This window comes from Zalophus californianus, chromosome 3 (genome assembly GCF_009762305.2).
Source record: "Zalophus californianus isolate mZalCal1 chromosome 3, mZalCal1.pri.v2, whole genome shotgun sequence".
NCBI classification, from domain to species: Eukaryota; Metazoa; Chordata; class Mammalia; order Carnivora; family Otariidae; genus Zalophus; species Zalophus californianus.
The window spans coordinates 74320558-74338551 of NC_045597.1; the positions used below are offsets into that span (position 1 = coordinate 74320558).

Consider the following 17994-nt stretch of genomic DNA (forward strand, 5'->3'; position numbering starts at 1 on the left):
GCTTTCTGGTTCATCTTTGCTTAAGGCCCTCGTGATCTGAGAGGGAAGCTCTAAAGATGGAGGGTTGCCTAGGAATTTTGCCTGAGGGACATCATATAGCTAGGATACTCCATGAATACTCCCTCAGCACAGCCAAGGTTTCTAAGCTCACTAGATAGTGGGGATGTGTTAATGTGCCCTCATGCACAATAGAAAAGCAGGCCCATGCTAAAGAAAAACAGAGACAGATCTGCTTCAGGGAGGAGTCATCTTGTTTTCAGTTAAGGATGAGCATTTCATTTTATTGTTTCATTGGGGGTATCACTAACCACCCTAACTATGGGGAGAAAGCCCATATCATGCATGGTCCTGAGCAAAAGAATGCCAGGCTAAAGGGAGGGGACACAGAAGAATGGTGATGGGATTCAGGAAGGGGCTAGGTAGCCAGCCCCACTGCAACTCTTGGACGTGATTCCTCTTGGCATCTTACTTTTCCCTCATTGAAAGGATTCATGCTGGCTGTCCCTGCACCTTTGGGGGTTAAGGAGATCATGTTGTCTTCCAACAAACCATTTTAGCTGCAAAGAATGGAGACCAGAAAATGAGTTGTACATTGGAGAAGACCTTTGCTGATGCTATGACTCTTGCTGAAAGATCAAAAGACTGTGACAAAGCAGCAAAATCTCTTTATGAGCAAACCATGGCTCTCAAGAGGAGTGGAAGTGATGAAGCAGTATTAGGAAGAAATTCAAGAACTGAATGAAGACTCAAGATATTGGCAAAGGCACAGCAGAGATCAGATGGAGACTGGCAGCAAGAGCACAAAGAACTTCATACATCCCTGGAGGAACATCAGTAGGCTTTGGGACTTACCATGAGCAAGTGCTGAGAGCAAATGTTTGGGCTGCTAATGGCTAACCAAAAGGATGACCTTGTTATAATAATGAAATTGAACGAGCATCACTCTAAGATACTATGATCCCATGCTGACCAGGTAATGGAAATAGCAGCAATAATGAGGAAAGCCACTGAGATTGGTGAGCATCAGGGTTGCATGAATAGGAAAAGAATTTTCAACTTAAACAGGAAATCAAGGATTTGAGAGAAATCCTACAAACTCAAGATTCAAATTTTAGCCTCACAAAAGATGATGCATAAGAAAGTACACTCTTTGTTATCAGTCTCTGTCAATTCTCACCAATTGATCTGAGCCTGAGAAGAGCTGAGCATTTCTGTGACATGGCTCCAAAAGAGCCCCAGGCCTGGCCTGCTACATTAGTTAATTAGTGGAATAATAGTGAATAATAAGAAATCACCACCTGAATCAGTTATTACTTTTAGATTATGTACAATACACTGGCAAGTGACATTTTTAAAAGATCATTTCTGAAAATGCATAATAAATGAACTAGGCATTATTCTTATTAAAATGTAATTTAAAAATAATTCAATAGATGGGAAGTTCTCCAGATGACATCGTAGGGTAATTCCATGTTTATTTTTTGAGGAATTGCTGCTCTTTAAAGTGGCTGCACCATTTTACATTCCCATCAGCGATGTAGGAGAGTTTCAATCTCTCCACATCCTATTATTGTCTCTTTTTTATAAGAACCATTGTATTAACAATGTACACATAACTGTGAAGTGGTACCTCCCTGTGGTTTTGATTAGCATTTCCCTAATGATTAATAATATTATGCATTTTTTCCTGTGGTCCCCTGCACCAGTAAACTCACCCCATTAATCCTTTGGATGCAAAAAACAAAGGCCAAGGGATGTTTACTTGGCACTTCCAAGACATAAGCCTGTGCTTTTAGTCATCTTAGGTACACTGTGTCATGTTGTTGCCTCCAGAAAACATGTAGGAACTGGTCCAATCATTTTAACTTTGACCCCTTTTCCTTTCTACTGCTCCTTCTTTTCCAAAAGTGCCTGCTTTGCTTGAGTAGCTTTGAAGACTTGATAAGCCTCCCTTTTTTTCAGATTTTCTGGAACCAAAGGGATTGTGTTTCTTTACTCTTGCTCTGTCATCTTTCCCTATTTTTACTTTCTTAATGGTATTGTTTGAAGTATAAATGTTTTTAGTTCGATGATGTTTTTAGTCCAATTTATCTACTTCTTCTGTAGCTTTTGCTTTTGGTGTCATATTTAAGCAAACATTGCCAAACCCAGGGTCATTAAGGTTTACTTTTGCGCTTTCTTGTGAGAGTTTTATAGTTCTAGCTTATACATTTAAGTCTATGATCTCTTTTCGAGTTAATTATTGCATATGGTGTGAGGTTAGAGTCCAAGGTCATTCTTTTGAATACGGATCTCCAGTTGTCCTAGCACTATTTGTGGAAAAAACTATTCTTTCCCCAATAAAATGTCTTGGTATCTTTGTCAAAAAATAAACTGGCCATAAATGTAAGGGCTTATTTCTGGACTCCCAACTCCAGTCCAGTTATGTGTTTGTTCTTACGCCAGTAGAGCATTGTCTTGGTTACCACAGCTTTATAGTAAGTTTTGAAATCAGTAAGTATCAGTCCTCCCAACTTGGCTGTTCCTTTCATGGTTATTTTGGCTACTTGGGCCCATATGAATTCTAGGATTGGTTTGTCAATTTCTGCAAGAAAAGCCAGCTGGGATTTTGAATCAGTAGAGTAATTTGGAGGAGATTGTCATTTTAACAATATTAAGTCTCAGCATCCTAGCTCTGACAGATTCACTGAACACATTTATTTATCACTAGTGACCAATTACTTCAAGGAAGGACACAGAGCACAAATCTAGTATTTTCCTTTCATCTAAATTCAGGTTACAACGCTGAGAAAACTATAGAGACGTCACTGGGTGAAGTAAACAGATTGTGCTTTGATTTTTAAAAGAAATTGAGAGAGATTGTTTGAAAATCTTCAGCCTTTTAATCATGTTTGGGGTTTTTTTTGGGGGGGGGTTGTTGTTGTTGTTTGCTGTTTTTGTTTTTTAGTTTCCATCTGTGACTGTACGGTGCTAATCATTACAGAAAGCCAGTTTATAATGGACAGACTCTGGCTGTCCTCAATGGTTGGTAATAAAGAATCACTGGCACCCTGGTAGGACAATATTGAAGATGGAAATGTGATTGTTTTATTTTTTCTCCAGACACTGTGGTGTTTGTTACTCATCTGTTACAGGTCAGTGTTTGTAGCTCCCAGGAGAAAATTGCTTTTCCCTGAAAACTCATTTGCCCTGGACACAAATAGGGAGTCTGCTGGCGTGAGGCGGAAAATTCCAGTGGAGGTTAAGAGCATGAATCCATGTCCCCACTGCACTTGGGTGAGCAGGGGCTAGGTTCAGGGGCTCACTGCAGAGAGAGAGATCGTCTGCTCTCCCTGCACCTTAATGAAACACTCTTGAGACACAAAAGGTGCAAATTTGGTTGAATTTATAGAAGCCACAGTTCATAACCTCATCAGGAGGTGTTAATGTTTTTGTCTTGGACTTGCCAATGTCTGCTCAATATAGGCACAGACCTTTCCTCTTCACAAGCTTCCCTCCCAAAAGTCAACACTGTTGTAATTCTTGAATGGAAACTTTGCACTGGGTGCCCTTTGATCTTTTCATCCCTCAGCCGGGTAGCTGAAGGTGGTGATGTTTCCAGGAAGTCTCCCTGTGACTCACTTGACTTACTGAGGGCCCCTCAGAGGGCTTGACAAGGAGCCAATGAGGTGGAGAATGAATGAAGTGCCAGAAGCAGGTCTGCAGTTTTTGGGTAGAAGAGGCAGAGTCTTTTGGGGACCAGAGTCAGGGCCTATTTGAGAAGCGTTCTTGATTCCACTCCAGGGTCTTAATCTGAGCTGAGGATTTGAGATCTAGCCACAAACCCTCTCTTGAGAATTTTTAAATGTTCTAATAAACACAATAACCAGATATATTGTTAACACAGTGATTTATATGCCACCAGATGATCACTTTCTTTTCCTCTCTGAAAGCAGGATCTAGGAAGAAGGGCTTGACTGGTTAGTGAAGGTTTGAGGGTCAGAGGTTTGGGGTCTGGCTTTCTGTAAGCCACCTCATTCTTCCCTGTGCAGCTCAACTGCACCTTTAGAGGAGGGAGTACTGCCTATTGAGGAAGCACTGTTTCCGTGAAGTGTGCAGGGGCTGGGTGGGCCGGATCAGGGATGAGAAGCAGGACTGTTAGTAAATCGTTAGGGAATAACAATGAAGCTTCACTAAAGTAGAAGTTTTGATTATGCCCTTCCAGCTGCCAACCAGTAACCTGACCATTGGTTGAATCAATCTTTTTTTTTTTTTTTGAATCTGCATCTTTGTTTTTACAAAACCAAGAGTTATTTAGGGAGGGTCAGATCACGGAATATGCAGGGAGCAATTCCTAGGCACTGGGTTCCATTCCAATCAGTGGGTGACAGTGGTGTTAAGAGAAACAGTCACCGCCCTCATGGGTGGGCGATTGTCTTAAGGGACAGAAATGGTAAAGATGGAAACCAACGCAGAAGCTACGAGTGGGTAGACATACAGCGCTGCAGCTGGAGTGCTCAATACAAGGGGCAGAACTTGTATTCAATGAGATCCTCAAACAGGTGGTTCACAGACAATATCTCACGAGATCCCCATGGGGGGAGGAGTCCCATCCCCCAAATGCACTCGGTGAAGCTGTGGCTCCCGGAGGCCAAGATAACCTCCCATCCATCCCCCTGGGGCTGTGCAGAAAGTTATTGTATGATCTGGTTCAATTCTGTGTCCTCTGACCCCAGACCCTGTGCTCTTGCCATTATGCTGCCTCCCAGAACCCTCCTCCAGCCCCTCATTTTACAAAGGGTCTCCAAACGAGCTCATGGGAAGCTGAAATCTGGAGACTTCCATGGTGCTGTGTGCGGAGAAGCCGTCTCTGTTTTTCCTCATTGCGGGAGTGAATGATAATGGGCTGCAAGCGAAGTCAGGCAGCAAGACCTGGTCCCAAGGTCAGGGTCCCCAACGAAAAAGTCCTTCAATCCTCACAGAGAACACCCGGGGCCCCAGGGAGTTCCAGAACTTCTCCCACAGTGCCTGGTTGCCTCACTCATGCCACCTCCCTGCCTGCCAGACAATGGTTCTCAGGCTCCCAACTGTCCCCATCACATCCTGAGTGTTGGTGCTATTTTTAACCCCCCTTTTCTGTGCCCTTTTCATCTGACAGGTGAAGAATTGCTGTCATTTTCACACTGAATAACATTCATTATTCATTATCTGTGGCGAAAGACCTGATTTACTACCTGGGTACTTCCTCCTAAACCACGCCAAGGAGGCCGTTTTAATACTGAGAGGGAACCGGTCGGGTTTTAGACCTGCTGACATGTGACAATAAATGGAGGATGGGCCTCTCTGTTTAGGGGGAGGGGAAGGGCTCTGCCGACTAAGGGGGAGGGCCCTGAGTCATGTCCAAGGAAGAAACGGCTTTCAGGAATATCTGAGGCTGTCACGATCAGCAGCCGGGAATTATCCTCTGTGTCTGGAACGTGGTCACCAAATAAGGAGAGTGACTACACAGAATAATAAGAGTTATTCAATTTAGCGTGCAAAGTTCATTTGCTGACTTATACAGAAGAAAATCACATCTCTAAGAGGTCTGTAAGCATGCACCTATCTAATGTCACACATTTGGGCAGTTTCCTCTTGCCCATCCCTCATGTGACACAAACCCAGCCACCATGCAGGAAATGAGTGTAAGAGCTTCAGGAACCCACCTGAGAAGGTGGGAGAATCTGCCCACTGGGGGCCTGCGGTATTCTGTGGCTGGCGTGGGAGACCCTGATGGAGGGCCCTTGCTGTAGCCCCATGGGGCGCTGAATTTAACTCCTGGCCTGACTTTCCGAGGGCAGGTCTTTGGGCGGGTCTCCCGAGCACCCCGACTTTCCTGTCTCCTGCCTGACAGCAGTGTCACACAAACGAATGGTTGACGCTGGCTTTCATCTAGTCCGGAGCCCAGGGACACTTGACTGGTGCTTTGTAAAGCAGCCTGCACCTCAGCGTGTGCTCTCGCTGTTCAGCTTCCCAGGCTTGATCTGACAGACACAGATTTGAACTTCACACACTGTGCTTTCGGGCATGCCAGCCGCAGAAACAGCGCAGGAGGGAAAGAGCAGAAGGAGAGCCGGTTCTTCTTCTGAAATCTGTGGCTCAGCTCAGCTCTCTTCCTGCTTTTCCCTTCTCTGCTGAGGCTCCTAACAGATGTCACTGCTTCGGCCATGCCGTGGTGAGTGCTGTGGACGCAGACACCTGTTAGGGAGCACTGTGATGCCGCTCACTCAGACCAGCAAACGGTAGGGAGGGAAGGAAGGTGGCTGTCCCCCGAGATGACCCGGCATGCTGAACCAGATCAAGGGCTCAGGATCCCGGCACGGAGCTGACCAGAGCAAAGCAAGCACACCAACAGAGGGACAGATCCCAGGCGAAGAGGCAAACTCTACAGACCACAGGTCCTCGAGTGAAACAAAACAAACAGCATCCTTGCTTTTGGCTTTGATTTGGCTTTTGGCCTCTAGGTCTAGAGGCGTGGGGTCATTCTGTCACGCACCTGCTATGCAGTGTGTCCCGGAAAGGGTTTGCTCATGAGCAAAGGCAGCAAAATGATGTGGAAATTGTCTTGATTTTTCATGTGGGTGCTGTGTTTCCACAGGATAAAAATGAGATGTTTGTGCCCTCACTATAAAATGCTGATCTAATTATTTTCATTTCTGACACCAGAAATAAAATCCAAATATTAACAGATATCTGTTCGTTAAATCAGTGGTCTTGTCTAAAAACACAGCCCCCAAGGTCTTGTTTGCTGGTCACTGTACACTTATGTATAAACATCTGCTCTGGGTGGTTGCCCGAATGCAGTTTAGGGGAGCCGTGCTTCTGTATTTTCTCCTGTGGTTTGGACGCTCAGCTTTCTCTACCATTAGTGCTATTACAGCATAAGGCCCCTTGGGCGGCTGTCTCCTGGGGCCATCAAGCAGCTTCAAGAAAGGGCAATAGGACATTCTGAGCCCTACCTGTGCCTCCTGCTACCTCATAGCCTGCCTCACTCCATGGATATTGCCTGTTGTGCTTCTATGGCTCATATCAAGAATAAGTGAGTACTGGGCACTCGCCCATTTGACTGTAGGAACAGAAGCTAACATTTAGTTAGTGCCTTTATTAATTCCTTCAACCCTCAACATGATGAAGCCACTGTAATCACCTCCACTTTTCAGACAAAGAAAATGAAATTTAGAGAAGCCAGGTGACTTGTCCAAGGGCACACAGATCGAAAGGGGGGAGCTGGGATTTGGGGCCAAGACTTTGAGACTCCAAAGACCCACCTTCCCCAGATCATCACAGCTTCCTGGTTTTCTGGATGGAGAGGAGAGCAGGGAGCCTTCTTCACAGGTGTACAGGTGAGATGCTCATGAGCCTGAAACCCCTGCCTTGGCCATGATCTCCTTTGAGGAAAGTGGCCATGGGGGGTTTTCCCCCAATGCATCGTGGCATGCACCAAATGTCAATCAAAATGAGTTCTGCTACCCTGACCGCAACTGACTGGGTCATCAAGCTCTATGAGAGTGGAACAGTGTCTCTTAACTGTTGGTGAAGCTCCAGTGCCTAGCACATAGTAGGTACTCAATAAATATTTATTGAGTGAATGAATAAATGAATGGATGGACCTGAAATTGGTGCCCAACCTATGGCAACCACCTCTGGGTTATAAAAACATGAGATCTCTGAGGTGGACCAACACAAAACTTTACTAATAAATGGTCCACATTGGATGGTGACAAATTGACGACATGAGATCTTTAGAAAGTATGGAAGTCAGGTGTATTCTGAGGGGGCATGTCCTCTCTACAAAGTCTGTTGTTATGTCCTAGTCTAGAGAGTGCAGGAACCCAGAAGGACAGCACAGCACAGGGGCCGATGTCCCCTGCCACTCGGGTTTCTGGTATTTCTCACTGAACTGCCAACATCACAGGTGATTTGAGATGCTCATGTTCTCGGAACATTAACAAGCATCTGCAGGGGGCGCCTGGGTGGCTCAGTCGGTTAAGCGCCTGCCTTTGGGCTCAGGTCATGATCTCAGGGTCCTGGGATCGAGCCCCACATCGGGCTCTCTGCCCAGTGAGGAGCCTGCTTCTCCCTCTCCCTCTGCCTGCCACTCTGCCTACTTGTGCTCTCTCTTTCTCTCTCTGTAAAATAAATAAATAAGATCTTAAAAAAAACAAACAAACAAATAAACACCAAACATCTGCAGGACTTGCCCAGTCTTCCGAAGAAACTTGTTCAGTTCCAGGTGAACCAAATCTTCCCACAGAATGGCATGGGGAAGGCAGGGGCCAGTCTCTGTCCACCAGCTTCTTCCCTCCAGTTGGTCAAGAAAATTCAGTGTGCATGTGTGTGTGTGTGCACGTATGTGTGCAAATGCATGTGTAGTAGGGGAGGGAATGACTCCCTGTTCTTTGCTTCCCAGGGACACAGGACTGTGGCAGAACAGTGATGACATCTTTGGGAATGAAAAGAAGGTAGGAATGTCCTCAAACACCTGGTCATCCCTCTGTCTGTGGGAAATATTCTCACACTCACATAGCAGAGAGCATGTCTCCGTGTTTATGTTATGTGGGGCCATGTGGTCCCTCAGTCCTGAGCTGTGGGAACCCATCGAAGGAGGAAATATGGCTATAAGGGAAAACAAAAATGTTAGTAAACATGAATTAACCTAACACACAATTTGTGAGCTCCTTAGAAGTGCTATGGTATGGACTAATGATTTCTTTTTAGCTTTCATCAGGGTTGGCAAATTCCCAGTCAGCACTAGTCTGGGGTAATTTGGTTTTGTATTTTAGAATAATGTGTACTCTCTGTGATCAACACCCCGGACTTCCCACTGGTATGGATCCCCTGGGTCTGATTTGGTCAGCAGGTGGGCAGGGATCACAAGGTAATTTTCTGGCTTATTCCTGAGCCTGTAGGCTATTGCTTTCTGTTGTTGTTGCTGCTGTTACAAGTACTGGGTCACAATGTGGAACAAAACATGAAGCCTCATCCTGCAGGCATCACTTCTTACAATTGCCAGAGTCTTCTATCAAGGATAAACCTTAATGATACTTCCCATGGGTGGCTGGCCTACAAAGCCCACTGATGTCCCACAGGCCTCCTGGTTTTGCCCAGAAGAGGCACCAGGGTATCATGACACTGCAGGCTAGACATTCAGCGGTTTGCCTCATCCCAGATCACAAGCATATTGCATCAAGAATGTGGTTGGGATGACACACCCTAATTAAAGGCTGAAGAAATAATTTTGTGTTGTGACTACAGCATTAGCTGCCAATGCAGCCTATGTACCCTCTCATCCTGTTTTTCAAATGTTGGAAAATATAAGTGTAAAACTGCGGCAGTGCCTATAGCTGGGAAAGAGAGGGGTTTCATCTCAGGATTGGCTCTGAGGATTAGTGGTGGCTGCCTGGAGTGCTTCTCAGGCTGAGTCCAGACTCTGCTAGCAAGAGCTCCAGATTGATTAATCATGTCTGCCATCAGAGCAGGCATGGGTACAGTGGGGTTATTGTGCAGTATTTTGCCAAAGTGGTTTATAATGTGGATTTATAAGAGGGATACTGTAATGGCCCTGTAATGGCAGTGACCAAGTCTCTTTCCTCATCTCTTTCACAGAAATATTCCAAAGATTTTCCTCATTAGATGAAACTGAGTTCTTACTCACTGATTGTCCCTGCAAAACAAAGAGCAGCCAGAGAAAAGACCAAGGAATCATGGTTATATCTGGGGTTGTTTGAAGTTCCTCAGCAGGGCCATGCTGGTCATACAGGGAAGAGTGTAAGCTTTGTAGTTGAATCTTGATCCACTGCTAGCTGAGTGACCTTGCGCAGGTTACTTTACCTCTCTGAGTCTGTTTCTCTATCCCTAACATGGAGCAAACAATTCCTACCATCCTGAATGGATGTGAAAATTAGAACTCACTTATGCAAAGATTAGAGAATTGTGCTAAGTCCTGTAGGAAAGCCCAAGCTATACATGGTTGAGGAATGGGGAGTTCTGGTTCGTAGAGCATTCTGGTAATTGGTCTCAACACCATAACTGAATAACCACTTTTCCCTCAGATCCTTGGGTGGCATAATGGGAAAAGCCATGGGATGAAAGTCAGAACACCTGAGCACACATTCCAGCTTAGTTACTTCTCAACTGGGGGACCCTAGAAAGAGACCTCGCCGGCCCTCAGGGTCTCCTTCAGTGACACAGCGAATGCTAATATTCCCACCACTAGGATGATTTCAACCATACAATCGTTATGAAAGTGCCTGCTTCACAGTAGTTGCTCAAAAACTCTGTATCAAATCTTTAATTTTTTAAAACTTTTATTTGGTAGTACACATTATTTTTTTAAGGAACAGTTTCAGATTTACAAAAAAAAAAAAAACAAAAAAAACTGAGGAGATAGTACAGAGAGCTCCCATATCCCCAGCCCACTTTTCCCTATTATTAACATCTTACACTGGTGTGGTACATCTGTTAGAATTAATGGATCAATATGGACCCATTATTATTAACTGAAGTTCATGATTCATTCAGATTCCCTTCGTTTTTACCTAATGACCCTTTTCTGCTCCAGGATTGCACATTATATTCTGTTGGTGTGTCTCCTCAGGCTCCTCTTGGCTGTGATAGCTTCTCAGACTTTTCCTTGCCTTCAATAACCTTTATGGTTTTGGAGTGTTGGTTAGTATTTTGTAAGATGTCCGTCTTTTGGAAGTTGTCTGATTTCTCTCATGATTAGACCGGGGTTATGGCTTTGGGGATGAAGACTACAGAGGAAAGAGGCATTCTCATCACACTGGAGCTAGGGCACATCCATTATTTGTCACTGTTCATATTGACCTTGATCACCTGGCTGAGGGGGTGTTAGGGTTCTCTACTGCAAAGTTATTCTTTTTCTCCCATTCCATATGGTACCCTTTGGAAGGAAGTCACTATGCAAAATCCACACTTAGGGAAAGAATTATGTTTCAACTCCTTGAGGGTAAGGTATCTACACAAATTTTTAGAATTCTCCTACAAGAGAGTTTTGTCTCTTCTCTCCATTTATTTATTTTTCAATCATTTATCTATAATAAAATGAACTCATGGGTATTTATTTTATACTTCAAGTCATAACCCAAGACTATTTTATTTATTTGGTTGCCTAAACTATTCCAGGTTTGGCCATCGAGAGTTCTTTTTTTTGGCTTCTGTGTCCCTTGACATACGACCATCAGTGTAGATTTTTTTAAACACTTCCTTGCTTTCTGATACTACAAGACATTTTTGTGCTTTCTCGCTCACTCTGTTCTCTCTCTCTCTCTCTCTCAAAAAAATAAATAAAATCTTAAAAAAAGAAGTCTTTTAACTCTTTATTTTGAAATAATCATAGATTCAAAGAAAATTGCAACAAATTGTACAGGGAAGTTCCATGCACCTTTCTCCAGTCTTCCCTTCCCCAAAGCTAACATCTTGTGCAACAAGATAAAAACCAGGAAGTTGACATTCGTACAATCCACAGAGTTGTTTTGGATTTCTCTAATTACACATGCACTTGTGTGTGTGTCTGTGTGTTTGTGTATATGTGCAGTCCTATGCAATTTTATTACATGTGTAGCTTACTGTAACCACCACCACAAACAAGATAAGGGGCTATTGAATCACCACATGGCTCCCTTTATAATGATTTCCTCCCCTATCCATCCCTAACTTCTGACACCAGTAATCTGTTCTCCATCTCTATAGTTTTGTTGTTTTGAGAACATTACATAAATGAATCACCCAATAAACAACATTTGGGATTGGCGGTTTTCATTCAGCAAATTCCCTTGCGATTCATCCAGGCGTTGTACATATCAATCACTTATGCCTTTTATTGCTGTGTAGTATTCCATGACATGGCTGTTTAGTCATTAGTTTAAACATTCCCCATTGAAGGACATCTTGGGTAGTTACTAGTTTGGGGCTATTTTGAATAAAGCTGCTATAAACGTTTGTGTACATAGTATTTAGTACATAAGTTTTCATTTCTCTGACATAAATGCCCAAGAATACAATTGCTAAGTCCTACAGCAATCCATTTTAAGTTTTTTTAAGATTTTATTTATTTATTATTACTATTTTTTAAAGATTTTATTTATTTGACAGAGAGAGAGACAGGCCAAGAGAGGGAACACAAGCAGGAGGAGTGGGAGAGGGAAAGCGGGCTTCCCGCGGAGCAGGGAGCCCGATGCGGGGCTCGATCCCAGGAGCCTGGGATCATGACCTGAGCCGAAGGCAGATGCTTAATGACTGAGCCACCCAGGCGCCCCTATTTATTTATTTATTTGACAGAGAGACAGCAAGAGAGGGAACATAAGCAGGGGGAGTGGGAGAGGGAGAAGCAGGCTTCCCGCTGAGCAGGGAGTCGGATGTGGGACTCGATCCCAGGACCCCGGGATCATGACCTGAGCCGAAGGCAGACGTTTAACGACTGAGCCACCCAGGCACCCCCATTTCAAGTTTTAATAAAAGAAATTGCCACACTGTTTTCCAGAATGGCTATGCCATTTTACATTCCCACCAGCAATATCTGAGTGATCCAGTTTCTCTGCATCCTTGCCAGCATTTGGTGTTGTCATTATTTTTTATTATAGCCTTTCTGGTGAGTGTGTAGTAATATCTCTCTATGGTTTTAACTTATATTTCCTTAATGTTGGACATCTTTTCATGTACTTATTTGTGAATCTTTAAGTTTTTAAATGACGAAAATAAAGTAACAAATATATATTGTCAAACTACTAAACGTGGGTAAATTTTTCTTAGAGTTAGAAAGTATTTACTAAAGCCTCTTTGGACCTTTTTTTTTTTTTTCAGGAGCCCAGAACCTTCCTGCAGGTGGCTGAACATGCAGAGGATATAGGAAATTGAGCCCAGGTATTTCCTCAGTTGAAGTAACTGTGGGTGTTAGTTGAACACTTACTTTATACTAAGTGAGACCAGGTACTTGCATTTCATTGAATGCTCCCATGAATCTGCTGTGAGGTAAAAGAGAGGAAGCACTTTACTATTTGCCCAAACAGATAGGAATTCAAACAACCAGAATTTAAAACTAGGCCTATGAGACTCCTCTTGTACTATTAGAACATTTTCTGATGAGAGTCTGGAGCAGAATAGGGACCAAGATTCTGGTGATTGAACGTTACTTTACAGTTACATATTTGGATCCTTCAATCTCTGGCCCCAGTTGGGTGAACATAAAGCAAATTAAAATTCATTTTATCTATAGTTGCTATTTCACCTTTTATCACTTTGCTTCTTGAGGCACCAGAAAAGATTCTGATTCCTATTATCCAACCCTTCATCTCTAATTAAACAAAGGCTATTAAGGCCAGTTTATTATCTTTCCTCAGATTTTTACATCAGAGACACATTCTGCCACCCAAAGCAGGCTCCCTTCAAGGGCATCACATAGCTTTGCATGAGCATCCTTGCTCTGGGCCCCAGAGGAGTGGACTTGGCAGTGAGCCCGGGGAAGGCATGGCAGGACAAATAGCCACTGGGCCCCCAGGGCTCTGCAGAGCAGCCACCACACTAGCTCAGGCTTTTCTGAGAAACAGGAATATGCTTCTTCCTTGTTTAAGCCACTGTTCTTCTGGGTCTCTGTCACGCACCCGCATCTAGCCAGTGCAGATAGTAGCCCAATGAGCAGCCCTGTATCACACACCTCCTTTCTCTGTCCCTTGAAGAGAAGACTAATCTAGCCCCATTCAGGGGCAACCTCATGACTTCAGTGCTCCAGACACTACCAATCATTTGGAGCTGCCCCATGAAATGAGCCCAATGCCATTCCTGCCTGGAGGTGAAAGATGCCACAACCATGTCCCAAAGACTCCTTCTCCACCAACAAGCATGTGTCCCTATTGGTCTGTGAAGTAACCTGTGGCCTTCAAGGTAACCTACTCTCATTGCATTTTCAGGGGAGGATACAGAAGGAGTGAGGCTCTTAATGGTGCCCAGGAATCTGGCCTTGCCCACTTGAGGACACCCAGCCATGGCTCAGGAAAAGATTTTGCATTCAGAATTTATATTCATCTGGGTCTGCTGTTGAACATTCTGCAGCAAAAGGAAGGCACCACTTGGAGCATAGATGTATCTTCCAAACCCCTTGCCCCCAGCTGGCTCCTCACAGAAGTTCTTGAAATGGTGTTTTGAAAGAGGAAGGGAGCAAGACAGGCACCCACAGAGAAGGCCCACATCCATCAAAGACCCAGGATAGCTCCAACTGGGTTGTATTGGTTGTTTAGAGGCGGATTAGTTTTCCTACAACTGGGCTTCTCTTAGAAAGCATGAACAAACATGTCTTGGGGGCCATCCAGGCTCTGAGAAGTATGGTGCTATGACCAAGAGAGCCGTCTCCAGAGCCAGAGGCTGGGCTGGAATCCCAGCTCCTCCACTTCCCAAAGGAGAATACTTCCAAAGGCACATGCTTATTGAGTTCAGACTATACAAGCAGGGAGTCCATTGTAATACAACTCAAGAGGGGCTAAAAGTGACCAAGATATTTTTAGTATAAAACATGGGAGTTGTACAAGAAGTCCCTCTTGGGAGACTGTCCTGTATGTGCTTAATACAGAGACCAGAGCAGACCTTCCTCCACTGGGATGGTCCTAAGCCTACCAAGCTATCTCCATGGAAAGCACAGAAATGAGTGAGCGAAACTGGCTGAAGCCTGGAAAAGTGCAAGACCCTAGGAAAAGTGCAAGGCCTTGACCTAGGGACTCATGGGGGATGGGAGTGAACCGAACACAGCAGCCAGAGGAGAGGGACTCCAGCATGATCAGCGCCCCTTAGGAGTGTGTAGAGGAGCCACATGGGAGCAGGTTACACCCTGAACAAGTAAACTTACAAACTGAGTAAGAGAGTCCAGCACTTGCGTGACCCTGCGCCTAGAGTCTAAACTCCTCCATGTTTGCAGGTAAGCAGAAGTGCATGGCAAAGCTAGATGCCGGCATGAGGCCAGACTGACTTGGAGATCCCTCAGAGCTCTCCTTACTGGGTGGCAAGGAACCCAGGTGCCAAGTCTCAGCTGATTAAAAAACAAAACAAAACAAAACACAACAACAAACCAGGAATGACAGAAATGCATCTGGATCAGCTTATCCAGCAGATGCTACATAAGACAAGAATTGCCTGACACAATTTATTTTATTTTATTTTATTTTATATTTATTTATTTATTTATTTGACAGAGAGAGAGAGAGAGCACAAGTAGGCAGGCAGGCAGGCAGAGGCAGAGGGAGAAGCAGGCTCCCCGCTGAGCAGGGAGCCCGATGTGGGGCTCGATCCCAGGACCCTGGGATCATGACCTGAGCCGAACGCAGACGCTTAACCGACTGAGCCACCCAGGCGCCCGACACAATTTATTTTAAATTACTATTTTTTTTAACAGAGGGAGGAGGGCAGAGTAGATGGAATTAAAAATTAAATTCAAGTGTTAAGGAGGAATGTCTAAGGATGGGGGAAAAGGTTAAACAAATCACCAGTGATCCCTTCCCCATGAAAGAGGCTGGTGTGTGATATGTTCAAGCATTTGAGGCAGCAAATAAATGGGCAGCTTCTACTTGGTGAGCCAAAGCACTGACCCGGGTTCCCAGCTCTGTCTATAGTCTCAGAGGCCAAGGGTTAAACAAATCACCAGTGATCCCTTCCCCATGAAAGAGGCTGGTGTGTGATATGTTCAAGCATTTGAGGCAGCAAATAAATGGGCAGCTTCTACTTGGTGAGCCAAAGCACTGACCCGGGTTCCCAGCTCTGTCTATAGTCTCAGAGGCCAAGGATGTCTTATCTCTTGTTCCTTCTTGGAAGAATCATCAGTTTGGAGCCATACACATCGCAGATATTTGGATGTGAAGCTTCTGTGGGATTAGATCCACTGATCCAGGCATCAGTGATATTGTGATTTCCAATAAGATATATACATTGGCTCTTCCTCTGGTTCTGGCACAGAGCTCCTAAAACCCTTGAAATTTCCCGAGAGCTACGTGGGTGTCTTTTGTTATGCTAATGAAGTTATTTTGGGAATGCACCTAAGGATGGGAGCTGGTTCCCAGGAAAACCGACCAAGGGATTAGACCATTGGGACTTTCAGTTCCTCCCCTTGATTTCTGGGAGGGGAGAGGGGCTGGAGTTTGAATCAATCACTAATAGACAATGATTTAATCAATCATGCCTATCTAATGAAACTTCCATAAAACCCCAAAAGGATAGAGTTTGGAGAGCTTCCCAGTTGATAAACACTTGGAAATTTGGAGGCAGTGCCACACTCAATAGGGCATGGAAGCTTCATACCCTTTCCCTATACCTTGCCCTAGCATCTCTTCCATCTGACTATTCTTGATTTATAGCCTTTTAATCTAGTAAGTAAAATGTTTCTCCGAGTTTTGTGTGCCACTCTAGCAACTCTAGCAAATTAACCAAACTCAAGGAGGGGGTCATGGGCCCTCTGATTTACAGCCGGTCCATCAGAACCTGGACTTGTGATTGTCATCTAAAGTGAAGGGCAGTCTTGTGGGACTGAGCCCTCAACCTGTGGAATCCAATGCTCCCCCCAGGTAGATAGTGCCAGAACTGAGTTGAATTGTAGGACATTCAGCTGGTGTTGTGAAGCATTCCCTGGATGTGTGGTGAAACCCCCTTCCTCCACCTTCCCACACATCAGAAATCAGGTGTCAGAACCTCTTAGAACCAACCAACCAACCAACCAACCAACCAACCAACCAACAAACCGTCTATAGCAGAGCACTGCTAGAATGTGGTGGGAAGAGAAGGTTCCTTCTCAGGATAACACAGTTGCAATGTCAGGTCAGCTGAGTTATGCCAAAGCCCCTAAGGTTTTAGTTTTATTTTTCATGTACCATCATAAGTAAAACTTTTACATTAGTTCAAAAACAATGAAATCTTGACTTTGGTTTTCTCACCTTACAAAGCCGCTTTCCTATACTTTGAATAGTTTTATTTCATGGACTTTTGTCAGTTAAAAAATCCCTTTGGGAAGCCACCTACTTTCCCACTGCAAGCTACCACTGGCACTACATTGGTGCAGTAACAACATGTACGTGGTTCACTCCTTGTGGGAGGCACCCAGCAAACAAGTCAGTAAGACGTGCCCCCAGGTCACAGGATTGACCAAGTACTCATCTTCATATACGTCCCCAGACCTCCATGGTCATATCAGTAGTGTTGAGAAAGAAAAGTAAGAATGCAGCCTGGCCAAGGAGTATCATGGTCAGAGCCTCCAAGTCAAGCTTCTATCCCACAGGGCATAGGCTGAACTTGTAAGGGAGCCCTCTAGTTCTGGGCCACACAAGCAGAGTCTGATGCCATAAATGAGCATAAAATGTGTGGACAGGGGCAGTAATGGCAGGACAGGCTGACTTGGGGGGCACTGGGTTTTACTCAGATCCTGGGTATGAGCCCTTCGTTCAAGCCTCCAGAGCCTTGGGCAAGCAGCAGCCCCTGTGTCCCCCATGCATTGCCTGTCTGGGTCCTACTTGTCCCACTCCCAGGGTATGTGGACCCCCTCAAGCTGTCAGAACCACAGTTCTGTCACTTCTACATTCGAATTAGATACCTGCCCTGCCACCCTTCAGGAGGATCCACGCAAGGAAAGATATGGCAGCCTAGGACACTGTGGAGTGCAGTCCATGGCTCAGGCGCTCTGGCCCACAGCGCTGTCTATCAAGGCTTAGTCAGTGTGACAGTTTTCCTGCCACGAAAGGCTTGTTTGTGGGCAGGGTGGAAGCCAGACTGTGAGGGACTCCCTCCTCAGCCAACCAGTGGCCCAGCCCTGGCTCAGGCTGATGCCCACCGAGCTCTCTCTGTGTCTCCTGAGGGCCACCTGCCTGTATTTACACTTCTCAGAGCCTCACAGTCCATAGTCTGGTGAAATCTGATGAGTTCTATTTCCTCTTGGCCTCTGTGCATTAGAGGCATCTCTCGACCCTCAGAGGGCAGCAGGGCTTACAGAAC

At 44.9% G+C, this 17994-nt stretch overlaps 1 pseudogene; it reads left to right on the forward strand.

Annotated features, from left to right (window-relative positions):
• The first annotated feature begins 580 nt into the window (after positions 1–580).
• Positions 581–17994, forward strand: part of LOC113920424 — a 72528-nt pseudogene continuing 55114 nt past the window's right edge.